Source organism: Schistocerca serialis, chromosome 12 (genome assembly GCF_023864345.2).
Source record: "Schistocerca serialis cubense isolate TAMUIC-IGC-003099 chromosome 12, iqSchSeri2.2, whole genome shotgun sequence".
Classification (NCBI taxonomy): Eukaryota; Metazoa; Arthropoda; class Insecta; order Orthoptera; family Acrididae; genus Schistocerca; species Schistocerca serialis.
In genome coordinates this window covers 67,379,881-67,407,194 of record NC_064649.1, presented here as the reverse complement: position 1 = coordinate 67,407,194, position 27,314 = coordinate 67,379,881, and the positions used below count along the sequence as shown (strand labels likewise).

At 47.0% G+C, this 27,314-nt stretch overlaps 1 pseudogene; it reads right to left on the bottom strand.

Annotated features, from left to right (window-relative positions):
* Positions 1–9,014: 9,014 nt before the first annotated feature.
* On the bottom strand, positions 9,015–9,132 carry LOC126428625 (5S ribosomal RNA; annotated as a pseudogene).
* Between the last annotated feature and the right edge of the window lie 18,182 nt (positions 9,133–27,314).

The window sequence follows — 27,314 nt, the reverse complement described above, 5'->3', positions numbered from 1 at the left end:
CTAGTTTGAATATAAAATGGAGATTTCTCAAACTACGGACGTTGCTTGTATCTCTTTGGACCAGTCTTAATGTTGACGTCATACCTTGTGTGAAAATTATACACTCACTTTGGACTTTGGTTGAGGAATAATGGAGGTAAGTCATGGGCGACTGTAAGAGTAGCAACGTGCAGGACACGCAATACTCAGAAGCGGCTGTTTCTCGCCTGTCCATGAGCTGACTAATTCCCAGCAGGAGTTTCCGCCGGTAGTCGGTGGCCGTAAATTTCGGACTTGTCGCGCCGCGCAGGTGTATAAGTTACAACGGCGGCGACCCCGGTGCTCGGACGGCGTGTAGTGTATAAGTTACGGCGTTTTGGCAGCGAATACGACGCCCGGCTTCAGGTGCGCCGCGCGTCACGCGGTCATCCAAAGCCGCCCACTTAGGCGGCTGCTTTACAGCTGCCAGGGTCACGCCGGGTATTAATTCTCGCCGCGGCTAGGGGTTCGTGTTTACTTTGCGCGATCCGCGTCGAGGACGGAGGTGGCGCTGTGACGTCACGCCGCGGGCGCAACCGGAGACTGGGAGCTGGTGTGTTTGTGGGAGGGGCGGGGCGTATTAAATATTAGCGGTCGCAGGGCAGGGCTAGCGGTCCCCGTTAATTACGGCACCTGGGATGCGAGCTCGCGGGCTAACAAGGATAAGTGGACGAATAGACGCAGCCGGAGCGAATACGCGCTTGGCGCTAGACAGGAGGTCGGAACAGAAGTTGCTTTTCTTCCATTGTTTCAGGAAAACAGTTGTGCCTCTTCAGTTTGAAAGGCAGCCGCTGTGTCGCGGGCGCCTTTCATAAATCGTTACATGCGTGAGTCACTTGTCAACTCATAGACGATCCGTCACTAGCTGACTGTGTACGGTGGGGACGGACACCTTTGCAGTAGGAACAGGCAGGTAGGGGAGACCGCGGCATACCGAGATGCCATACAACGCCGGTGCAGTCGTTTTCGCAGCTGAGTAGCACTGGGAGATGGTGCTGCAGCATAGCGGACGATGCCAGAAGTAGGGTACACACAGGCGACGAATTTTTGTAAATGGCAGTCGTATTGTGGCTCCGAAACTTAATTTTTATTGAATTTTGATGTTATTTTTGGTGTATGCTTAACTGATGTAAGCGTTTCAGTATTCTTATAAAGGTAACAGCTATAATGAAGGTGCATAATATATTTCCTAGTGCATATGTTACCATGGGTTTGTAACTTTCCGAAAATTAGCAAAGCCACTGGGCACAGTTAACCAACCTGATATCTGTGTGGGGTTATATCGACAGACGAAGACGGGGCAACGTCGACATGGGGTCGATTTTTTTTTCATATTCTAAAACTTAGAAGAGTTCACCAGTAAGTAAGGTCCTGCATCTAATTTCTCATGGCTAAAACAAGGGGAAAAAATGAGATAAGGGGGACTAAAGGACTGAGAAACCCTATAAATGACAGGTAGGGAGATCAGTCAAAGCAGCTGAAGGTAGCAAAAATTGCACTTTATATAGGATTAAAACCAAATTCAGACAAGAAATCTTGCCGCAGAAGATGATCTGTTTATACTCTTGCACAAGAACAAGAATTAGTGAACCATGGCACTACTCTGGGGCAATTATTCGACGGCATTTCGCTGGTTGAGTTGCGGTGAACTGCCTATGACATTGTTGAAAAACTATGCCTCATGCAAAATTCCAATAAAATGCCCGGAGAAGTCTGGGTTTCTGGTTTAAAAAAAAGAGAAATTCTATAAGGTAAGGAACCATCAGCAACAAGTATCAGCAGAGTTCTAGATTTCCAACTTGGACACCGATTTCGAAAAACATGCTGTGTACGTATTTTGATACGTGATAACACAATAAAAACGGTTACTTTCTCAGAATAGGAATTTTATTCTGTCTCATTTCATAATGTTGGTATTACCCTGTGGAGGCTACCCTGGTACTCCAGGAAAAATCAACATGTCGCAGCCTTGAGAAAATTGTTATACAGCTGAGAAGGTATTCAACATTTTTCGATTTTCCTGATGCACCAAATCTACAGAGAGAGTGCCTGTACTATTCATGTCCGTCCTTTTCTCCTGTACTGCTATGCACTATCGCATCCTTAACAAAAAAATTATTAATAGATGACATTAAAGAATGGCAGCTCGTTTTGTAGCACCGTGAAGTAGGGGAGTGTGTGTCACAGATATGGTGCGTGATTTAGGATGGTAATGAATAAAACAAAGGGCTTTTTCGTTGCGGCGAGAACTCACAAAATTTCAGTTACCAACTTCTTCCTCCGAATATCAGAATATTTTGTTGACTATCACATATTCAGGGAGACCATTAATAAAACCGACGAACTGCAGGAACGAATTCCTGACTGGAAATGGAGGAAAAAAGGCCCTGCGAACATGTGTCCGAAAATGGACGGAGTGAGTGTACGACAGCAAATCGTCCCAGGACACAGTACAGAGCTGCATCGCTCCCACATCACAACAGGTTCAAAGTGGCCTCCGTGGGACGCAATGCAGGCAGGATACACAAACCGTACCTTGGCTTACACCATACTGACGGACAACTTGCCTTGCGCTTGTTCTAGGTTTTGTCTCAATATCCTGTAGAACCCAGTCTTCCATATCTGGTGTACGCACAGACCGCCTCCTCCCTGCATGTTCGTCTGTCTGAAAGGACCCATGATCAAACAAACCCCCAAAATGGCTTGACATTTTGTGTGATGAGGTTGGTGTCTCTGAGGGTACTTGTTCTGGTATAACCGTGCTGCCTCCCGACCGTTTCCATCTGCTTGGCCGTAGACAAACACCATCTCGGCTCGTTCCCGACGTAAATACTGAACCATACTGGTGCTTACAGTACTCTGTGTCAATCACACAGCCTACAACACACATGGAACACACGACACCTGGTCAGAGGAACTTTCATTCGTCAGCGCCAATACCGTGGCGAAGACACATCTCCGGACGCATGTTCGTAGGACCTTTTCTCCTCCATTTCCTGTGAGAAATTCGTCCCTACACTTTATCGGTTTCATAAATTTTCACCCTGTTTAGGGAGAAATGAGTACCATACCAAAAAAGACAAATAAGAGCTCGCACGGACAGACTTCATTTTTCCGCCCACGGAACGGCTTAGGAGTTTGGCCTAGTGGATACAGTAATTAAGAAAATATGATGTTGGCTTAAATGGGGGAGCAACTGGCAGGAGTAACTATGACTCTCTTAAGGTAGCCAAATGCCTCGTCACCAAAGCAAACCCATCGGAAAACCAGAGGAGCAACTGGCTGAAGTGAATATGATTCTCTTAAGGTAGACAGTTAGTTGTGTATCGCTTTTGGTGGACTGGATACAGTAATCATGAAAACTGATGGTGGCTTAAAAGGGGGAGCAACTGGGATGAGTAACTATGACTTATAATTTTAATTAATATTGTGTTTATACTGGTTGCTGGTGAGGAGGAAAGTTAGGTATTAGTATTTTTTTAATGATCTCATTCATAAGCAGCCATATCACAGTCATCATAGTCGCTCAAGAAAGTTATAATTAAGCTTTCCTTGTTTAATCAGAATAGGACGATGACTCTCCTTGTCCGCAGTCTCGATGATCCTGTGTAAATAAAATGTCTTGGTTTTCTTGCGTTGCGTAGTCAGTCGGGAAACCTCAGATCTAGCGGAAAGTTTGCTTTGATAGAGTTTAATTATCCGATGAAATAATGGAGTTCGTGGATCTAATAACTGTAGGTTCGTTTCCAATTCATCGGAAGTTCCCTTCTGATTACCAACGGAACGACACCTCCGTGCAAATTTCGAATTAGAGAATACATATATGATGAAATTCCTTACACACCTTTGATGTAAATACTCAGTATATATTTTCTTGAGTAGCATACAATATATTTTCTTCTTCCAGTAATCTCGATAGCAAAATTACAATTATTCAATGCGGCTATTCGGCACGCAGAAGATCCTAGAAGTCCTCTCAACACACCCGAGAGAATATTGCAAAGAGTAATTATGCGCTCATGGAATAGTCATAGTATTGTACTGCTTTGCGCGTCGATTCTGCGAGTGTATAGATGGTCAAGTAGGAAACGTAATTCACTCATAGAATTGTGCAGGGATGATTAGTAGAATATAAAGAGATATTACAGACTCTCTTAAGGTAGCCAAATGCCTCGTCACCGGACCAAACACATTTCCCAAATGCTATTCGTTAGTCAGACGGCCGAGAAAGCGATTAAAGTGTCTCTATGAAATCTCTGCCAAACTTATAAGAGTGAAATGCAGAGTGATCATGTACATGTAACTGCAGATGGAATCTATTTAGGAAGATTGTTGAGAACCTAAATCAAGATTGCCGCTCAGTAGAATGAACCACTTGCATTAACGGCGACCTGAGTTCGGAAATGTAGCGGAACGAAGGTAGACTTTTCACGAACTCCCACGCACGCGGTCGCACCGGAGGTCGACCCGAGGTGTTGGACGGGAACCGAGATCTTCTTGCGTAACGGAGTCGCGCTGGCGGCTTCATAAATCTCGGCGGTTAATTTCCATACGCGCATTAACGCCAGGCGGGCGTCGGGTCGCCGCGAACGCCTCTGAATCACTCGCGAGAAAAAGAGGCGGCGGCACTTGATCAAGATCTTAAGATTCTCTCTGCGGCAGAGACGAATGTAGATACCTCGCGCCGGACTAAACACTGTTTCTCTCGCAGGGGGTGGGGAAACGTGGAAGAGGAAGGAAGCGCGAGAGGACAAGGATTAACGGCGCAGATCGCGAGAGAAATACAGCTCCGTGTGATTTAGCAGTGGATCAACGGCCGCGCATGAACCGTGCTGTCCAGTACAGAGGGTGAGCGCGGTAATGTAGATGTCTCGGCACAGTAGATGCACACACTGCCAAAAAGTAGTACGGCTGACACGTCAGGTACAGTTTACATGTCTAACAAGTCATCGACTATACTCTAAAGTACTCTGACGGAAAAGAACGCCAAACCAAGAGAAAGTAGTGCGACATGAACAAAAATTGGTAGGCGTGTTTTTACATCGGAAAGATGGCGTCTGTTCAAATTTCGCGCCAGTTGCCCTAGAGTGGCTCTTGCAGTGCCACTATGAGAATGCAAATCACGTTTACAAAATTGTTAAGGTTTTCGTGGCCACTTGTTGACAAACTGCCTATTGGCTTTTGTCTCGGGATCTTCGGCCGACATTCATCGAATGATTTTTCTGACGTTTCGCCAGCACGAGTGGCTGGCATTGTCAAAGCTTCATTGCCGGTGGTGAACTGGAGCCGAGCTCGCGGCCGCAGACTATATGTACCTGGCGCGCCAACGTCCGAGGGCTTCTCCGCGGTCATTTCCGGTGCGGTTCTCCTCTTGCTACCTGCGACGGTCGTTCGCTGCAGTACGGGAAGCCAGGATCCGTTTACCTTAAGGCTTTCCTCTTTCTTGTTGAAGCTGTTCGCGTGCCTTTGTGTTTATACAGCTCTCTGAACAAGCGCGTGTGATAGTGTTTCTCTACAGCCAGAACTCCCGTGTCGGCGAATTTTATTACGTGGTCGGTCTCAGTGCGTGCTCTGCCACGGCCGATTTCTCCACCTGCCCCAACCTGCAATGTCGCTTATTTTCTTTGATCCTGATGTTAATTGATCGTCCAGTCATTCCGACATAAACTTTTCCGCATGTGCATGGTATACGGTATATTCCCGAAATTGCAGGTGGGTCCCTTTTCTCTTTGCCAATCTAAGACACTATTTGATCTTCCTTGTCGGTAGAAGTGTAACAGAGCCAAACACTCGGCGAAGTAAGGAATCACAAAAAAAAAAAAAAAAAAAAAAAAAAAAAAAAAAAAAAAAAAATGTTGGGTGCGGCCTTTCTGACATACATTCCCAGAGTGACGGACAGAATTGGCCGTACATTGCGCAAACATGGCATAAAGACAATGTTCAAACCGACAAGGCAGGAAGAACAGGCTCCGGACGACAACAACGTACCACTACCGAGAGGGAAGATCGCCGTGTTCGGCGTATCGTACTGCATTTGCAGCAGCCATCTGAGCAGCAGTTCGCACCACCGTGAGGCATCGAACTCTTGCAAATCGGTTACTTCAAGGACAGCTCCGCGTCAGACGCCCAGTAGCGTGCATTCCACTGACCCCAAACAACCTCCGCCACACACCACTGTACATTGGAGTATGATGTAGATGTAGGTTCCGTGCCAAACATTTCCATAATAGCAAATGATGACGAGTTGACTTTCTAGGTGGGACGTTCCTGAACATTATGCAGATTTCGACAACGAATGTTTTCGCCAAATCATTCACCACTGGGAAAACCTGAGGGGTGAATACGTGAGGAAATAGCACCACCACCACCACCAGGTCTCATTGATTCTTTCGAATCTTACGACAGGCCCTCGTATGAGATCATACACTACTTGCCATTAAAATTGCTACACCTAGAAGAAATGCAGATGATAAAAGGGTATTCATTGGACAAATATATTATACTAGAACTGACATGTGATTACATTTTCACGCAATTTGGGTGCATAGATCCTGAGAAATCAGTACCCAGAACAACCACCTCTGGCCGTAATAACGGCCTTGATATGCCTGAGCATTGAGTCAAACAGAGCTTGGATGGCGTGTACAGGTACAGCTGCCCCTGTACGTTCAACACGATACCACAGTTCATCAAGAGTAGTGACTGGCGTATTGTGACGAGCCAGTTGCTCGGCCACCATTGACCAGACGATTTCAATTGGTGAGAGATCTGGAGAATGTGCTGGCCAGGGCAGCAGTCGAACATTTTCTGTATCCAGAAGGCCCGCACAGGACCTGCAACATGCGGTCGTACATTATCCTGCTGAAATGTAGAGTTTCGCAGGGGTCGAATGAAGGGTAGAACCACAGGTCGTAACACATCTGAAATGTAACGTCCACTGTTCAAAGTGCCGTCAATGCGAACACGAGGTGACCGAGACGTGTAACCAATGGCACCCCATACCATCACTCCGGGTGATACTCCAGTATGGCGATGACGAATACACGCTTCCAATGTGCGCGTTCACCGCGATGTCGCCAAACACGGGTGCGACCATCATGATGCTGTAAACAGAACCTGGATTCATCCGAAAAAATGACGTTTTGCCATTCGTGCACCCAGGTTCGTCGTTGAGTACACCATCGCAGGCGCTCCTGCCTGTGATGCAGCGTCAAGGGTAACCGCAGCCATGGTCTCCGAGCTGATAGTCCATGATGCTGCAAACGTCGTCGAATTGTTCGTGCAGATGGTGGTTCTCTTGCAAACGCCCCATCTGTTGACTCAGGGATCGAGACGTGGCCGCACGATCCGTTACAGCCATGCGGATAAGATGCCTGTCATCTCGACTGCTAGTGATACGAGGCCGTTGGGATCCAGCAGGGCGTTCAGTATTACCCTCCTGAAGCCACCGATTCCATATTCTGCTAACAGTCATTGGATCTCGACCAACGCGAGCAGCAATGTCGCGATACGATAAACCGCACTCGCGATAGGCTACAATGCGACCTTTATGAAAGTCGGAAACGGAATGGTACGCATTTCTCCTCCTTACACGAGGCATCACAACAACGTTTCACCAGGCAACGCCAGTCAACTGCTGTTTGTGTATGAGAAATCGGTTGCAAACTTTCCTCATCTCAGCACGTTGTAGGTGTCGCCACCGACGCCAGCCTTGTGCGAATGCTCTGAAAAGCTAATCATTTGCATATCACAGCATCTTTTTCCTGTCCGTTAAATTTCGCGTCTGTAGCACGTCACCTTCGTAGTGTAGCAATTCTACTGGCCAGTAGTGTAGATGATGTGCGTTGGAGCAATGACGGCGAAATTCAGAGGATGACTAGCCTGTGAGACACGGATGGAGAAATATACATCATTCCACCCCTACAGCTGATGACTGAAAAATAGAAACGAACCACTTACACGTTCGTGACTAGCAAATCGTAGCTCGCGAACTCTGGTATGTTCGGCGCTGTGGCCGAGGTGGACTCGACATCCGCGAGAACAAAATAGTGTCACAACAGAAAGGCAATAAAAATAGGAGGGAGACGCGCAGCTCGGCTGTCTTTATTTATTGTGGGGCAGCGCTCATTATAAAAGCACACGGCGTGGCGCGGTCGCGTGTAGCATTTCGTGCGGCGGCGCGTAGACGCACATCGCCGAGTGGCGACCGCGACAGTAATTTAGCGACGGGCGTGAGACTGGAGGCGCGCCCTCTGTCTTGTGAGTAGAGCCGACACTCGCCGTCGGACCCTAGCAACCATGGATGCTGTGCTGAAAAATGCTGCGTGGAAAAAAGGAACTTAAAATTAAATAAAGGCTGAACAATTGCAAGAGAGCAAAATGAATTGCACAGGTGACTGAAGGTCGATTCGCACTGGTCGTCAAAGGAGCGGAAGTCGACGTCCCGTTAAATCACAGTTTTGCAGGACAAAATTTATTAATTAGCACTCCGTCTTCAGGCCACGAGTGGACTAGCGGGATCATCCGACCGCCGTGTCACCCTCAGTGGAGGATGCGGACAGGAGGGGCGTGGGGTCAGCACACCGCTCTCCCGGTCGTTATGATGGTATTCTTGACCGAAGCCGCTACTATTTGTGCTGCGTGGGAAAAAGGAACTTAAATCAAGGCTGAACATTTAGAAGAAAGCAAAATCAATTGCACAGGTGACTGAAGGTCGTTTCGCACTGGTCGTCAAAGGAGCGGAAGTCGACGTCCCGTTAAATCGCAGTTTTGCAGAGCAAAATTTATTAATTAGCACTCCGTCTTCAGGCCACGAGTGGACTAGCGGGACCATCCGACCGCCGTGTCATCCTCAGTGGAGGATGCGGACAGGAGGAGCGTGGGGTCAGCACACCGCTCTCCCCCGGTCGTGATAATGGTATTCTCGACCGAAACCGCTACTATTCGGTCGAGTAGCTCCTCAATTGGCATCACGAGGCTGTGTGCACCACGAAAAATGGCAACAGCGCATGGCGGTCCGTATGGTCACCCATTCACGTGCCGACCACGCCCGACAGCGCTTAACTTCGGTGATCTCACGGGAACCGGTGTAGCCACTGCGGCAAGGCCGTTGCCAAAATGAATAACTGTACAAATTATTTTTTGTACACAATAATATTACAACAAACAATTAAAAGCTACAAGCGTAATACAAATTTCTCCTTGTGTTGTACCTGGGATTTCCTCCATGATGTAAATAATATTTCGACACTTTTAAACATTTCAGTCTTAATCGATTATTGTACTTGCTTTTTTTTTTTAAGCGATTCATGTTTGCAGGCTAATAATAAGGTGGAGGGTGGACGATATTACAAAGTGACGCATAAGATAATAATCTCAAGTCAGTAACAATGAGCAGACACACACACACACACACACACACACACACACACACACACACACACACACACACAACAACAACAACAACAACAACAACAACAACCCCACGTCCGAGGGAGGACTCGAACCTCCAACGGGGGGAAGCGCGCGAACCGTGACAAGGCGCCCAAGACCGCACGGAAACCCCGCGCGGCCATTGACCATATTCGCAGATCGAATGTAATAAACTTTCTTGAGGCTGAGAAGCTTCTGTCTACGAATCAGCGTGGTCTTACAAAGCATCGTTCGTGCGAAACTCAGCTTGCCCTTTTCTTACACGATATACTACGAACTATGGATGAAGGGCAACAGGCATATTCCATATTTCAATATTTCCGGAAAGCATTTGATACGGCGCCCCAGTGCAGGCTGCATATGCAATAAGTTCAAAGATACGTGAGTGGCTTGAAGACTAATTAGGTAACAGAACCCAGAATGTTGTTCTCGGCGGCGGATGGTCATCACAGAAAAGGGTATTGTCAGGAGTGTCCCCAGGGAAATGTGATAGAGACCTCTGTTGTTCTTTGTAAACATAAATGATTTGGCGGACAGGGTGGCAGCAATCTGAGGTTGCTTGCCGATGACGCTATGATGCACGGTAAGGTGTCGAAGTTTTTTTTGTTTTGGTTTTAGGGCGCAAAACTGTTACGTCATTAGCGGCCGTTCTGTGACTTAGGAAAAGGTTAAAAAAAAAAAACTGGAAACCAGCAGCAATGGGAGCGAAAGTCAAAAAAAGTGGAGAAACTGAAAACAGAAGGAAAGCTTTAAAAAACCACTATAGAAGGGGGGTTGCTTGTCCCCAAAAAGAGCTTCAAATGACTGACTTCAGCTCACTGACACCAATAAAATCGAGAACGCGATCGGCTGAGCGCGTGTCATCTGCTAAGATGGAAGATACCTCAGGCGACAGCTGTAGACGGGCGCGTAACGGAGTAAACTAGGGGCACTCAAGTAAAAGGTGTCTCACCGTCGACAGTTAAGAGCAGTGGGGACAAAGCGGGGTAGGATCGCCACTTAAAAGATGTCGATGGCTAAAAAGACAGCGCCCTATCCGTAGTTAAAATTACCTCCTCCCGACGACGAGTTCGGAGGAAGAGGTCCAAGCACAGGGAAGAGCTTTCACGTCCCGCAATTTATTATTGGGAAGTGTCGACCAATGTGCGTGCCATAAAAGAGCAACACGACGACATAAAACACTCCGCAGATCGGCGAAAGGAACCATACGAACAGCAGGCTGAAGAAGAGAGACTGCAGCCTTGGCCGCTATATCGGCCGCCTCGTTTCCACAGGTACCAACATGTCCTGGGATCCAGAGGACGCCCCTCAAGGGGAGCACGTGGAGGCAGTCCTGAATCCGGTGGACCAGAGGGTGGACAGGGTAGAGAGCTTGGAGACTGAGGAGAGAGCTGAGAGAGTCTGAGCAGATAACATACTGTGTCCGCTGATGGCGACGGATGTATTGGACAACCTGGAGAACAGCGTAAAGCTCCGCAGTAAAAACCGAACACTGGTCGGGAAGCTGAAATTGATTAGGGGTGTCGCCAACAATAGAGGCACTCCCAACAGCAAATGATGTTTTTGAGCCATCAGTGTAAATAATTGTGGCATCCTTCATTTGTGTTCATAGAGCAGCAAATGCCCGACGAGAAACAAGAGAAGGGGTATCATCCCTGAGAAACTGACAAAGGTCACGGAGCAGGTAGGTCCGGGGCCGGATCCAAGTGTCGAAGTTGAGTGACTGTAGCAAGATGCAAGACGACTTACAGATAATTTCTACTTAATGTGATGGTTGGCAGCTAGCTCTAAATGTGAAAAAAATGCACAGCAAAGTCGTTTAAATATCGGGCGTAACGTTGGAAGAGGATATGAAGTGGGACGAGCATGTGACAGCTGTGGTAGGGAAGGCGAATGATCGACATCGGTTTATTGGGAGAATTTTTGGAAGCAGGGGTTCACCTGCAAAGGAGACCGCATAAAGGACAATGGTGCGACCTACTCTTGAACAGTGCTCTAGTGTTTGGGATCCGTAAATGGTCGGATTGAAGTAAGACCTCGAACAATTCAGAGGCGGTTCAAACAACATGTACGAGTTACGGGGATGCTTCGGGAACTCACATGGGAATCTCTGGAGGGAAGGTCACTTCCTGTCGAGAAATAAGAGAAAATTTAGAGAACCGTCATTTGAAGCTGACTGCCGAACGACTCTTCTGCCACCAACATACATAACGCGTAAGGACTACTGTGATAACTTTCGAGAAATTAAGGCTCATACGGAGATATACAGACAGTTGTTTTTCACTCGCTGTTTTTACGAGTGGAACGGGGAAAGAAAAACTAGTGGTGGTGTAGGGTACTCTTCGCCATGCACCGTGCGGTGGCTGACGAAGTCTCTGTTTGGATGTAGATGTAGAAGATGCAGGATACAGTCGTAGAATTCCCGTCCGTAGCTGAACCAACTGTGGCAAAGTCCAATTGAAATCTTTGGTGTTATCATGTCCGTAGTGTCTTCCCATTGTCATATGCAAGGCTGTCACACTTTGTCTCAGTCTTGCAGATGAAGTCTCCCGACGGTATTGGTTTGTTTTCTTCTTTGCCGTAGCAAACGGCTTTCTTTGCAAAGGCGTTACGTTGATAAGTGCTTCTGTCCAAAACGTTGCGATGTAATGTTCTTTACTAGTCGGCTGACACGAATTTGTCACATGAAGTAGGTTATCACACGATCTGAGTTTCCCTTCCTCAGCTTTTTAAGCAAGGTGAGAGCACTTATTTACTATCGGCTAGAATGATGGTACGTTTGTCTGTTAATAACCTGGCACAAGTTCTTTGCTTCCAAAATGATATTTCTGCATACGAGGCGTGTTTTTTAAATAGTTACCGTTTTGAAATAAAAAAGACGTGCCAAAATATCTCAATAATTTTGTTTTTACATGAAAGCCTGTACCTTAATCTACTTTTCCACATAATTTCCGTCAATATTGAGGTACTTGTCATAACGTTGTACCAATTTTTGAATACCCTCCTCATAGAAGTCTGCCGCCTTACTTGTTAACCACTGCAACACCACTGTTTTGACTTTGTCATCGTATTCAAGACGCTGACCGCCCAGGGGTTTCTTCACTACGAGGAACATTAGGAAAGTCATACCGCAAGGACGAAATCCTAAGGCGTCTGTTTTCTCTCACCTTATTCTCCACTTCCTGCACCAAACTTTCATTAACGACCGAAGGACGCCGACTCCGTTGTTCATCATGCACACTTGTGAGGCCATCTTTAAATGCTCTCATCCACTTTCTTACCATTCCATCACTGATAATGTTTTCTCCGTAAACTGCACAGATCTCACGATGAATATCGATCGCTTTTAGGCCTTTAGCACTAAGAAATCTTATAACAGCCTGTGCTTCACAGTCGGCGGGACTCATGATTATCGGAGGCATCTTGAACACTCTGTAAACAACGTAAACAAGGAAGAATCAGACAGTAATGGCGCCAGTGCGAAGATTAAGGTACAGGCTTTCATGTAAAAATAAAATTATTGAGATATCTTAGCACGTCTTTTTTTAATTTCAAAACGGTACTTACTTAGAAAACACGCCTCTTACATTAAGTTCTTTAGTTGTACATAACCATGCTGCTGTTGTATCTATGTCTTCTATCATTTTCACTTGTTCGTCAGTTATATAAACGTTTCCTGCAAAGAACTTCCTTCTTGCATTCCTCATTATTCTCCTGGCTATTCGTCTTTCCAATGCCGTGTCATTTTTCTCTGAGTCACAGGTACGTCTTCCACTGTTCAAAAACGTGTGTGAAATCTTAAGGGATTAACTGCTAAGGTCATCAGTCCCTAAGCTTACACACTACTTAACCTAAATTATCCTAAGGACGAACACACACACACACACACACACACACACACACATGCCCGAGGGAGGACTCGAATCTCCGCCGGGACCAGCCGCACAGTCCATCTTCCACTGTAGTCTATTCCCCAACTATCTGTTAATTTTTGGTTTCCTGCCACCCCGAATAATTCGCAAAATGCTTCTCTCCATTCTCTCAGGTTCCGAACTTCGACATTTCAGCTTATCCGAAAGAATAATAATACTTCACCGGCGTTGACATTATCGTGTTGGGTCATCTTTTTTTGCTGAGTAAGTGATATATATATCGGACAAGGTATATCTGGGCCTCGCAGACCCATTTGTCAGCATCGCAGAGCCCTCCCCACGCGTTGGAAATCAGCCCTGCCGTTCGCAGCTTAAACCCGTCCTGTATTTATGAACTGGCAAGATGGGTACACAGTATTGCCCCCGAAACAGTGCAACAAATATAAAAAAAAGCTGGGGAGGTTGGGGGCAGGGGGTTGTGTAGCAAAAAATAAAAGGTAGGAATGCCGGGGAACGAATGCGAGTTTAATGAAAGCCCCAGCATAGTGAGCTGGGCCGGGCTGGGCAGGTAATTATTCTCTCGGCGCGCTCGTTGCTGCGACAGTATATTTTAAAAGCGAATGATGTTTTGAGGGCTTGACGCTTCGCGACCGAAAAAGAGGGCGCCGTGTGTGTGTGTGTGTGTGTGTGTGTGTGTGTGTGTGCGAGCGAGCGTGCGGTCAGCGGCGGACGCGGGGAGATTTATTCGCCGGCGTGCAATTGCAGAAAGAAATTTAATTAAACCGTAAATCGTTATAGTTAAATATTTTCGGGCGTCGCCTCTTTTTCCGGACGTTTGATTTGCAGCGTATCAGCTAGGCGGTGCGCCCCGGCGCTGACGTTTATTTAAATGGCAAATGAGTCGCCGCGACGAGCGGCAGATGCGGCCGGCACAGCCAGCGAGCCAGTCTGCTGGAAAAGCGGCTGCAGCCTGGATGTCTGCCCGCGGCGGGCCGGGCTGCTGCGGCTTTCTATACGCACCAAAACGTTAGTAACGACGGCAACATCATACGAGGGTCGTTTCGTAAGTCTGGTAAAAAAAAATATAAAAAATGTTTCTTTCGTAAACAGCTCACCTTACTTCTCGACATAGCCTCCTTTGAGGGGCATACACTTGGGCCGGCCGTGGTGGCCGAGCAGTTCTCGGCGCTTCAGTCCGGAACTGCTCGACTGCTACGGTCACAGATTCGAATCATCGGGCATGGATGTGTGTGATGTCCTTAGCTTAGTAAGGTTTAAGTCGTTGAAGTTCTAGGGGACTGATGACCTCAGATGCTAAGTCCCATAGTGCTCAGAGCCATTTGAACATACACTTGGTCCAGCGAATCTCTAGTTTTTTCATCCCATCGGAAAAACGATTCTTTCCAACTCGACACGCTGACCAGTGCAGACGGCTGTCACCAATGACATGTACTCTGTACATTGTTCGTATCATTTATACGAGCCTTGGAATAAGTAAGTGTAACAAAAATGTTCCGCTGTTTCACGCAAATACCAGGTGACATACCACCTTCGTCTTAGACGTCAAGGCGACGGAGAGACGCGATCTCTTTGAGAATGTCCATAGTCAAACTGGTATTTGTAACGTTTCTTTTCCGGCTGCCCATGTCGCGTAGCACTGTTCGCTCTTTTAGTTCCATCGGCCAGTTTCAGGCTGCAGCGGAAGGGGAGTCTTCGTTCGGCGTGGTGGTTGTAGGCTGGTCTTTCCCTCAGCATTCTGAATGGGAGGTTGTGGGAGCCGAGAATGCCAACGGTGTTCTCTAGGACAGAGGTGGTGGTTTCGTAGTGTATTTCGCAAGTCGGAAACGGGAGATCCTTCAATCGAGATATTTCTTCAGCTATTCGATGGAAGTAGGGTTAAATCCCCGTCCCTATCTGCGACTGAAGCTGGAACCTCTAAAGCCGCAGTCTAGTGCTCTACCAAGTAGTGCACAAGGACACGTGCTGCGAAAAGGGAGAATATAGACTATTCATCATTACACATGAAAAATATATAATTAAACAGTCTCTTTTTCGAAGCTCAGTTCGTCTACTCACACCAAAGGTGCTTCGCATAAGTGTCCAGAAATCGTTACTAAAGACAGATAACACAACCGGCCGCAGTGGCCGAACGGTTCTAGGCGCTTCAGTCTGGAACCGCGCGACCGCTACGGTCGCAGGTTCGAGTCCTGCCTCGGGCAGGATGTCCTTAGGTTAGATAGGTTTAAGTAGTTCTAAAAAGTTCTAGGGAACTGATGACCTCAGATGTTAAGTCCCACAGTGCTCAGAGCCATTTGAACAGATAACACCAGTACCTGCACATCAGTACTGAAGGCGATCCAAGCACTGGCCGGTATCTTTATTTTAGTCCACAGTGGTACTGATTACAGTAAATCCTTAAATGAATATCCTCAACCAAGACTTTGTACTCTTGGATGAATACTTTAAGAAACGGCGTTTGAAACCGAACCATTACAAAGGTGAGGTATCTACTTTTCACCTGGACAACAGGCTCTCAGATTACCAACCAAGAGTCAATTTTAGAGGGGAATCATTACGGTTCAATGGCACTCCTACATGTCTGGGTACAACTTTGGAAAGGACCCTAACATATAAAGCCCAATTACGTAAATCTGCTGCAAAACTGAAAAGCCTTAATAACTTTCTTCCTCTAGCTGGAACATCATGAGAAGCTGACGCCAACACATTGAGAACATCTGCTTTAGCACTCGTCTATTCCTCAGTAGAGTACTGCTCTGCAGTGTGGCTTAACAGCTGCCATACTCACCTTGTGGACACTTAACTTCGTCACACTATGCGTATCATACCTGTAACATTACTTGCTACTCCAGTCCAATGGCTGCCGGTGTTGTGTAACATACCACCTCCTCACATCAGAAGACAAAAACATCTTGATCATCTGTGGTCAAGAATACTGAATAACTCGTCACTCCCAGTTCACGAAGATGTAAGACAGCTAGAATCATCCAGGTTGAAGTCCCGTAAACCGGCATGTAAAACGGCCATGGAACTATTAAGCAACCATTTCGACCCCAAAGACAGCTGGCTGAAATAATGGACATCTTCTACTCCATAGGGCATCTTGAAAGTTGAAGATCCAACAGTAAGGCTCAATGGTTTCACCTCGCCAAGATACACTTGGAGCAGGCTTAACCGTTTCAGATGTGGTATGGGAAGAAGTGCTTCGATTCTTCATAAATGGGGTTGGGTGGACACCCCATACTGTGACTGTGCTGACGTTCCACAAACAATGAAGCATGTAACAGTGGACTTTCCCCCTTCGTGCCTTCCCTGGAAATCTAGTGGATTCGAACCTGGTTACTTCCGAAGTGGTGGATTGGATCAATGGCTTAGATATAAAGATCTAAACTGTTTTTTAATGTCTCTGTGGTACTGTATTTTATGTGTTATTGTGATTGTTATGTATCATACGCTAAATAAATAAATAAATGTGTTTAAGTCTGGTAAATTTCCACCAAAGTATGCAGCATTTTTGTTGCGCCTTCATGATTTGTGAACCTGATTATTCCAATGATCGTATAAAGAATTTCAACAATGTACAGTGCACAATGTCTAGAGCCGTCTGCATTGGACAGTGTGTCGACTCCGATTGCAAATGGAGACAAAACGAGTTTCGTGCTGTTATTAGTGCACACATTTTCATTTGCGCGGTTGGACTGCCACACAGATCGAAACAGAATTGAATGAAGTTCACGAAGACTCTACACCATCGTTGAAGGCCACTTAATTTTCGATCAATCAATTTAAGCGTGTTCGCACAAGTACCTACGATGAAGCGCTCTCCAGTTGTCCAGCTGAGACCACCACATAGCAAACCATTGACAAAATCCATGATATGCTAATGCAATACCGCCGAATAAAAATTCGTGAGATTTCTGAGACTTGAGGTATCTCAACTGAGCGAGTGCGTAATATCCTGCGTGGAGAATCGGCTGTGAAGAAGCTGTGTGCGAGGTGGATGCCGTGAATGCCAAAAGCGCATCTGGCACATTTTAACAAGATGTAAGACGATGTTTAATAGCAATCCACAACACTTTTTGCGTCGATCTGTGACTGTCGGTGAAATCTGGATCAGTCATTACACTCTAGAGTCAAAACGGGAGTCAAAAGGCTTTTAAAAGTGCACCGAGGAAGGCAAAGTTCATTTTGTCAACTTATAAGATGATGGTCACTGTTTTTTTTTTTTTGGGGGGGGGGGGGGAGGGGGATTCGCGAAGAATAATCTTCAAGGATTACTTGAACAAAGTCAGACTCATCACTGGAGCCTATTATGGCTTATTGTTGGATCGTTTGAAACTTGCATTGGCTGCAAAAGGGCCAAGGTTGGCACACTCCTTCGCCAGGATAATCCACCATCCCATACATCAGCGATAACAAAGGCGAAACAGCATGAACTGCGTTTTGAGCTGAATCTTCATCCTCCATATTTACCAGACTTAGCCCCAAGTCTGAAACTTTGCCTGCTGGGAAGAAATTCTTATCAAATGAGGAAGTGATAGCTGCAGACGTTGAATATTTTACAGAGTTCGGTAGAACCTATTTTTCCGTTGGGATAAAAAAGCTAAAGGATCGCTGGACCAAGTGTATATCCCTCAAAGGAGGCTATGTCAAGAAGTAAGTTGTTTACGGCCGGCCGGTGTGGCCGAGCGGTTTTAGGCGCTTCAGTCTGGAAACGCGCGACCGCTACGGTCGCAGGTTCGAATCCTGCCTCGGGCATGGATGTGTGTGATGTCGTTAGGTTAGTTAGGTGTAAGTAGTTCTAAGTTCTAGGGGACTGATGACGTCAGATGTTAAGTCCCATAGTGCTCAGAGCCATTTGAACCATTTTTTAATGTTGTTTACGAAACAAACATTTTTCTGGCATTTTTACCAAATTTATCTAACCACCCACGTACGTCAACTCTATTGTAAGTTGCTTTTTACGTGAAGTTGCATGTGGAGGGGGACGTTGTGTGAATCCTTTCACACTGCACTCGATGGTTCGGAGATTGTTGGAAGATAGGTCTTCTTGCCTCGCGTCTCATCAACAAGTCTCGTTGTTACTGGAACTCTTATCCGCAGGTTACAACTTTTAATATTGCTAGTTTAAGCAGTGAATTTGTGGTCAAAGTCTTTCATTTAAAAAAAAAAAAAACAGATGACAATATGGGATCACGTATATCTGCCGACATCCACAAGTCAATGTTACGATGGCGATGTCTTAATCACATTATGGACCACTGCAATTGTGTCGCCTAATAACACAGAATTTTGTTGAGTTTGTTGAGTCACTTAATAATATATCAAATGTTGTCTGATGCACGTCCAACATTTTTGTGTCACTTGTAACTACAAAACTATAGATTTTTTCATTCATTATCGAGTTACATGTTAACACCACCGAGCACTAAGTTAGACTGCGGAATGACTGCACCCAACAGTTTCTCACGTACCAGCGCATGGTGTGTTTCAGCCGAAGAGCGGCCATCTCGGCCGGCATTCGTCACATTAATTTGATTTATTAGTTTATCTTCCTTATGTTCTTTTTAATAAATGGTGTTGAAAATATGAAACTTCCTTGCGAGCAAGGATTCCAGTATGCCATCTTAGTTCCTTAACAGGTTATTACCGCTATCACATGAAATTATGAATATTGCTACAATTTTGTCGGGAGTTTCTGCGCTCTGCCGTAGTTCTAGGACAATGTTTCTTACCGGCCGAAGGTTTCCCACACCCTAAAGTCTAAATGACTTCACCATCTGTCATAGTGGAGTCATTAATGTAAATATCTCCTCTGACATGCACTGCCATACGGGTGAATGTAGTTCTGTATTGAAACTAAATTATCGCCCGCAACGTGCCATACAGGCGAACTGTTAAAATATTAAAATAATTTAAAGAAGTTCATAAGAAACTGTGATTGGCATCTCTCTGTAAAAAATAACTTCTTATAAATTAAAAAAAAAGCCGTCGGTACCGCGTAACAGCCTGTTTGCCTTGAAATGATGTTATGTACTGGCTTCCTCTCGACTTGTGTAATGAGTCCTTGGGCAGCGAAGATGGTGTCACGTGGGAATCGATATGACAGGGAACGAGGTGGGCTCGCTCACTTTTATCTTCAAGCCTTCGTAATTTGCAGTTTAGGCACTGAAGCGATTTTCCTCCCTCTTTACTAGTTTTATGTAGTTTGACGTCTCTTTCGGGTGTATCTTCAAGTTTGTCGAAACGTTTTGGTATAACCGCTCTTGCTGCACGATTTCATTCGAGCTGAGGATCCGGCCGTCGTGCGGTCGGATGCCAGCGTACTTTGTTGCCAGGACTGGCGGTAAGCTTATTGTCTGACTGCCACGCCGTTGGGGTAGAACTGGCACGCAGTCTGTCTCAGTCGAATCCCTAAGCAATGGGTTGTTTGAGGAAGGAGACCAGACAGCGAGGTCATCGCTCTCATCGGATTAGGGAAGGACGGGGAAAGAAGTCGGCCGAGCCCTTTCAAAGGAACCATCTCGGCATTTGCCTGGAGCGATGTGGGGAAATCACGGAAAAACTGAATCAGGATGGCCGGACTCGGGATTGAACCGCCGTCCTCCCGAATGCGAGTCCAGTGTCTAACCAATGCGCCGCCTCGCTCCGTCCCCTAAGCAATGGTTTTCTCTCTGTCTCACGTAGCTCTAGTTAGAAAGCAGCACGACAGATGCAGACCAAGTATCAGTGCCCTGCACTCATTGTTGTAGCTCTGTGTGGTTGGTGGCAGCGTTGCCCTACACCATACTGGCGTACTCTCTAATGCAAGCAATAACATGTACCACGAAAGAATTATCCGAATGGGACGAAAATCGGTAAGTGTGACGCACATGTACAAAAAAAAAAAAAAAAAAAAAAAAAAAAAAAAAAACCGGAGGATTAGAATAGCAAAAAAATTGGATGATTTATTCAAGTGAAAGAGCATCGCAAATCGAGCAAGTCAGTAATGCAGTAATGCATTGGTCCGCCTCCGTCCCTTATGCAAGCAGATGTTCGGCATGACATTTATTGATGGTTATTGGATGTCCTGAGGGATATCGTGGCACATGTTGTCCAACTAGCGCATTGGATCATCAAAATCCGAGCTGGTTGGAAGGCCCTACCCATAATGTTCCAAACGGTCTCATTTGGGTAGAGATTTGGCCACCTTGCTGTGCGAGGTAGGATTTGGCAAGCATGAAGACAAGTATGCGGGAAGGCATTATCCTGCTGAAATGGGAGCCCAGGATATCAATATACCTCTGTGCTGTGATGGTGCCGGGGATGAAAACCAAAGAGTCCTGCTATGAAAAGAAATGGCACGCCATCACTCCTGGCTGGTACCCCACCACTGTCTGGGGCATCTCCAGACGCTTGTTGCTGGTCATCAGGGCTGGGTTCGAAGCGAGTCTCAGCACTGAAGGCTCTACTCTAGTCAGCGAGATTCCAGGCCGAAGACAGCGGTGGGATATCAACGCCATACGGCCTGAGACCCAGGGCCGGCCGCAGTGGCCGAGCGGTTCTAGGCGCTTCAGTCCGGAACCGCGCTGCTGCTACGGTTCCAAGTTCGAATCCTGCCTCGGGCATGGATGTGTGTGATGTCCTTAGGTTAGTTAGGTTTAAGTAGTTCTAAATTCTAGGGGACTGATGACCTCAGATATCAAGTCCCACAGTGCTCAGAGCCATTTGATTTTGTTTCTGATATTTCCGTATTTTCGTCTACCTCCTTCATTTGCCGGCCCACAACACCGAAGATGCAAACCGGTCGTAGGTCTGCTGGCAGTTGTACACTCCTGGAAATTGAAATAAGAACACCGTGAATTCATTGTCCCAGGAAGGGGAAACTTTATTGACACATTCCTGGGGTCAGATACATCACATGATCACACTGACAGAACCACAGGCACATAGACACAGGCAACAGAGCATGCACAATGTCGGCACTAGTACAGTGTATATCCACCTTTCGCAGCAATGCAGGCTGCTATTCTCCCATGGAGACGATCGTAGAGATGCTGGATGTAGTCCTGTGGAACGGCTTGCCATGCCATTTCCACCTGGCGCCTCAGTTGGACCAGCGTTCGTGCTGGACGTGCAGACCGCGTGAGACGACGCTTCATCCGGTCCCAAACATGCTCAATGGGGGACAGATCCGGAGATCTTGCTGGCCAGGGTAGTTGACTTACACCTTCTAGAGCACGTTGGGTGGCACGGGATACATGCGGAAGTGCATTGTCCTGTTGGAACAGCAAGTTCCCTTGCCGGTCTAGGAATGGTAGAACGATGGGTTCGATGACGGTTTGGATGTACCGTGCACTATTCAGTGTCCCCTCGACGATCACCAGTGGTGTACGGCCAGTGTAGGAGATCGCTCCCCACACCATGATGCCGGGTGTTGGCCCTGTGTGCCTCGGTCGTATGCGGTCCTGATTGTGGCGCTCACCTGCACGGCGCCAAACACGCATACGACCATCATTGGCACCAAGGCAGAAGCGACTCTCATCGCTGAAGACGACACGTCTCCATTCGTCCCTCCATTCACGCCTGTCGCGACACCACTGGAGGCGGGCTGCACGATGTTGGGGCGTGAGCGGAAGACGGCCTAACGGTGTGCGGGACCGTAGCCCAGCTTCATGGAGACGGTTGCGAATGGTCCTCGCCGATACCCCAGGAGCAACAGTGTCCCTAATTTGCTGGGAAGTGGCGGTGCGGTCCCCTACGGCACTGCGTAGGATCCTACGGTCTTGGCGTGCATCCGTGCGTCGCTGCGGTCCGGTCCGAGGTCGACGGGCACGTGCACCTTCCGCCGACCACTGGCGACAACATCGATGTACTGTGGAGACCTCACGCCCCACGTGGTGAGCAATTCGGCGGTACGTCCACCCGGCCTCCCGCATGCCCACTATACGCCCTCGCTCAAAGTCCGTCAACTGCACATACGGTTCACGTCCACGCTGTCGCGGCATGCTACCAGTGTTAAAGACGGCGATGGAGGTCCGTATGCCACGGCAAACTGGCTGACACTGACGGCGGCGGTGCACAAATGCTGCGCAGCTAGCGCCATTCGACGGCCAACACCGCGGTTCCTGGTGTGTCCGCTGTGCCGTGCGTGTGATCATTGCTTGTACAGCCCTCTCGCAGTGTCCGGAGCAAGTATGGTGGGTCTGACACACCGGTGTCAATGTGTTCTTTTTTCCATTTCCAGGAGTGTATTTCTGGTGATCACCACCCTCTGGTTTTTCGCTTCGTTCATTTCGCGGCTACGTTTTGGGGCGCATGTTCCTAAGACGTCACAGTCTTGCCGGAGACAACGTCGAATGAATGCTCGCCGACGCCGGGTGCGAAAATAGCAGTGTCGTCAGCGTGAAGCGCCAGTTCTACTCGTGGCTCTCTCTATTCGTTCTAGGCGTACGGAGACTACAGCAGAGGGACGAGACAGACCCTTCTCACACTCCCACCCTTATCGGTCGTGCTGCGGAAATGCCTTCATCAACACGCGCGTTAAATGTTGTGTCACTGAGGATGGACTGGAGCGGGCGACACGGCGCGCCTCGGCTTGTGGCGGCCCCCTGCTTGCGCCAGGTGGCGCGATCGGGAAGCGAACCGCGGACCGCGCGCTGCGGGCTGACAGCCGGCAGACTGATGGCAGCAATCTGCGCCGCCTGCGCACTCAATCTCCTCTCCTCTCCTCGCGGCGCCGCCATTCAGCGGCCTCCGCTATCCGTCTGCTCCGGCGTCGTCTTGTTCAGAGCGCCAGGACCCACTCTGCCAGGCTCACTGCGTTAATATCTCGTCTCCAGGCTCAAGACGAGAGCAAGTGAAGCTTAAGGGTTGTGTGGCCGTGCTCCATGAATCCTGCTCCATGAAACATTTTTTGTCCCTGACGTTTCGTCCAAAGCTGCTTGGAACATCCTCAGAAGTGCTCCTGGTCCAACTGATTCTTGCCGACTGACGGGTATCTCTCTGGTGTCATAAAATCCCCACAAGTCTATCCCCGTCATGTTTCTGGATAGGATTAACGATGTTTGAAGATTGTTTTTTTTTTTTGTATGTATGATTGTGATCTGTAATTTGTTGCCGGCCGAAGTGGTCGAGCGGTTCTTGGCGCTACAGTCGAACCGCGCGACCGCTACGGTCGCAAGTTCGAATCCTGCTTCGGGCATGGACGTGTGTGATGTCCTTAGATTAGTCAGGTTTAAGTAGTTTTAAGTTCTAGGGGACTGATGACCTCAGCAGTTCAGTCTCATAGTCCTCAGAGCCATTTGAACCATTTGTAATCTGTTGTAGCGTAAACGGTTGCATCCTTCCGCCATTGATCTCTGTTATATGCACTGTTGCTCAGGATCAAATTATAACCTCGAACAGTGAACATGGACTACAGAGAGTTGCCTATGAAATACACAAAATAAGTCACATATATAACAACTCAATATTAATACAAAAAAGCCAAGACCTTCTGTGACAAAAGTCCAGTAAGAACAAAAATTATAACAGTAAACAAGATCATAGACAAACAGATAGACTTAAATTTTCAAGAACCTTGCTATAGGGGGAGGTCTCGAACAAGAGGCAAACCTGAGAAGTTCAGTTATCTGAACGGTACATAAAGAGATCTCTCAAATATCAAGTAAGAACAGAAGCTTACCTTAAACATTATAAACTTATGTTGGTAGCAACACTGCTGTATGGTAGTCGGGCCATTGAAGTGAAATTCTTCAGGAACGTAGCTGGATACATATGTAGGTAGATTGGGGAAGAAATAACGATATAAGGAAGAAATCGACAATATTAGGATATCACTGAAAAGGTTGAAGAATATCGGGGTGGCCGAGCGGTTCTAGGCGCTACAGTCTGGAACCGCGCGACCTCTACGGTCGCAGGTTCGAATCCTGCCTCGGGCATGCATGTATGTGATGTCCTTAGGTTAGTTAGGTTTAAGTAGTTCTGAGTTCTAGGGGACTGATGACCTCAGATGTTAAGTCCCATAGTGCTCAGAGCCATTTGAACCATTTTTTTGAAGAATATATGCGAAAATGGATATCCTATCTGTTCCGAACTGAGCAGTCGAGATTAGCACATTTTTGGCAGTATATTGCGCAAGGTAAAAGATGCACTGGAAGAGCAGCAAAAAGATGGAGGGACCAACAAGTATCTGCAACAGACCGAGAACGGCCCAACACGTAACGGTAGAAGAAGATTTACAAGGTCTAGTGAGTGTGGATATGGTTATTTAATCTGAAGCCTTGGATATTGAGTAAGTAACTGATGAATGAGCTAGTGGGGTCGAAGTGGAAGCACCCCACAGACTCCTTTTTAACATAGGTAAAGATGATGGTTCGCCCATGAGGTCCTCAACGTATGTATGTCTGCCTGCTTGGACCGTAGTGGTCGGCGTCTGCTATAGGCCAGAGGATCTCGTTCTGCAGTGACCGTAGATTGTTCAAATGGCTCTGAGCACTATGGGACTTAACATCTGTGGTCATCAGTCCCCTAGAACTACTTAAACCTAACCAACCTAAGGACGTCACACACATCCATGACCGAGGCAGGATTCGAAGCTGCGACCGTAGCAGTCGCGAGCGTAGATTGTCTGGATGCGTGTTAGCTGCCAAGGACCACACCTCCGATCCATACATAATCGGGGCAGTACGGCTGCTACTAAACTGCACAACCTTTGCAGTGGGCCTAACTAGCTGCTTACCCGCCACGTAAATTTTGTTATCTCAGGTAGGGGTGGAGGGACGGTAGATGAACAAAAATGAGACGCTTATGTCTGGATTTGCCTCCATTTTCCAGACACTGCAGCAACTGGCGACTGCATCCAGGCGTTGACGCAACTTCCTAACTGAGAAATTTACGTTGCGGCTGCTTCCGTATACAAGGCAATCTCATTAACTTTCCGGTCGTGCTAACATATCTGCCACTATGGACGTCGGAGAATAATATAAATACGATCACAGAATGGCATTGTAGACGTATGCGCGGTATTGGCAGACAGAATTCTTGTTAACGATAAAACAAAAGTGTTAAACTGCTGCCTGTCAAAGATATGTCTTAACTATCGGTCCGTGAATCTGTTGTCCGTGTATCACGAAGTTACATGGGTTCTTCTTTTCTATCAAAATTGTCCCTATGGTTATATACTCCGATGGCTTCTCTAGTTAGCCGTGGGTAATGGTTCACCGTTGTAGAATTATTCTGGTTTCGGAAAACATCGCCGGCCGCTGTGGCCGAGCGGTTCTAGGCGCTTCAGTGTGGAACCGCGCGACCGCTACGGTCGCAGGTTCAAATCCCGCCTCGGTATGGGTGTGTGTGATCTTCTTAGATTAGTTAGGTTTAAATAGTTCCAAGTTTTAGGGGACTGATGACCTCAGATGTTACGTCCCATAGTGCTCAGAGCCATCTGAACCATTCGGAAAACTTCACTTCATAGTTACCAGACTGAAGAGCTCTGCTAGAACCGATTTTCTGTTTTCCCTAGTCAGCAAGGTCTTTCGAGTTGTTTGAGCTGTGTATTAACTACTCTCGTTGTGGTTCCAATGTACGCCTTATCACGCTTACTTGAAATTTTATACACCCAGCATCCCGAGTGAGGAGGGCGTTAGTCCTTTACAGACCTGACGGCTTGGGATTTTGTTTGGTGATCCACGTTGGAACTACAAAGAGAAGCTTGAGTACACTTCGGAAGCAGCGCAACAGTCTTTGCGACTACAGCGTATAGAAAAATCAGCTGTAGCAGAGCATACGGAGGAAATTATTCAGTTAGGAAACCATAGCCTTTTCCGAAAATGACGAAGTATAGTCAATGTTTGTATAAAAAAGCCATCGAAATATATGAAAATGGGGATAATTTTAAAAGAAAAGAACAGCCATGAAACTTTGTGTTTACGATCAGTAGCTCTATATAAACGATAGAGGAGTTTTTATCTTTGACAGATGACAGTTCAATAGTTACGTTTTAACGTTGGCAGCGGTTCTCTCCGTTGGTTACGTGTGTACTTCAACCAAACCCCTTTTTGACGATATTTATGTCGTTTCCCGACGTCTGAGTCGGCAAGTCTGCAGAATTCCAAAGCAGCTCTAGACCAAACATTAGAAACAAAAAAGTTTTGTGTAATGAAAGCCTCCAGTGTACGATTAAAAGCAAATCATTGGCCGGACTGGAGATTAGGTCCAAAAATATTACAACATGGTGGGATAGCGCTTACATTTGAGAACAAACCTGCCTTATACACAAATCAAAAAATGCTTTGCATCACTCTCGGTTCCGAGAGTTCCGGAACCTGTACAGAAAATTGGAATAGAGATCAACATAAACAGCATTTCCTCCCTCTTTATTGCTCATGAAAACCACACATTGCATATTGACTCATCATACAGCCAGACCTTCAGAGGTGGTGGTCCAAATTTTTGTAGTCATCGGTACGTCTAATACCCAGTAGCACGTCCTCTTGCATTGATCCATGCCTGTATTCGTCGTGGCATACTATCAACAAGTTCATCAAGGCACTATTGGTCCAGAATGTTCCACTCCTCAACGGCGATTCGGTGTACATCCGTCAGAGCGGTTGGTTTGTCACGTCATCCATAAACAGTCCTTTTCAATCTATCCCACGCATGTTCCACAAGGTTCATGTCTGGAGGACATGCTGGCCACTCTAGACGAGTGATGTCGTTATCTTGTAGGAAGTCATCCACAAGATGTGCACCATGGGGGCGCGAATTGTCGTCCATGAAGACGAATGCCTCGCGAATATGCTGCCGATATACACTCCTGGAAATGGAAAAAAGAACACATTGACACCGGTGTGTCAGACCCACCATACTTGCTCCGGACACTGCGAGAGGGCTGTACAAGCAATGATCACACGCACGGCACAGCGGACACACCAGGAACCGCGGTGTTGGCCGTCGAATGGCGCTAGCTGCGCAGCATTTGTGCACCGCCGCCGT